Source organism: Oratosquilla oratoria, chromosome 38, assembly GCF_046742065.1.
Source record: "Oratosquilla oratoria isolate Oo_2021 chromosome 38, ASM4674206v1, whole genome shotgun sequence".
NCBI classification, from domain to species: domain Eukaryota; kingdom Metazoa; phylum Arthropoda; class Malacostraca; order Stomatopoda; family Squillidae; genus Oratosquilla; species Oratosquilla oratoria.
Genome location: NC_134814.1, coordinates 24,008,364 through 24,008,629, shown reverse-complemented (window position 1 = coordinate 24,008,629; position 266 = coordinate 24,008,364).

The following is a 266-nucleotide window of genomic DNA, read 5'->3' as shown; positions in this document are numbered from 1 at the left end:
AGTTAATTGACCAATCAGGTTCAATCTCCATAGACGCAATTCCTATGGGCCAATCAGAGGATTTTTGTGAACCAGAGCGCCTTGAGCGTCAGAAGAGTCAGTTTTAAAGTAGAGGGTACGATGTAAAGGTGTGCTGCCTCGGGGCGGATTATTCGGCTGAAGTAAGTCCTCTGTACTCCCCCTGTATTAGTCGTAAGATAATTAACTCAGCTAGTGTTTCATCTAGTGTTTCATGTAGTGGTGTGAAATGTGTATGGTAGTGACTT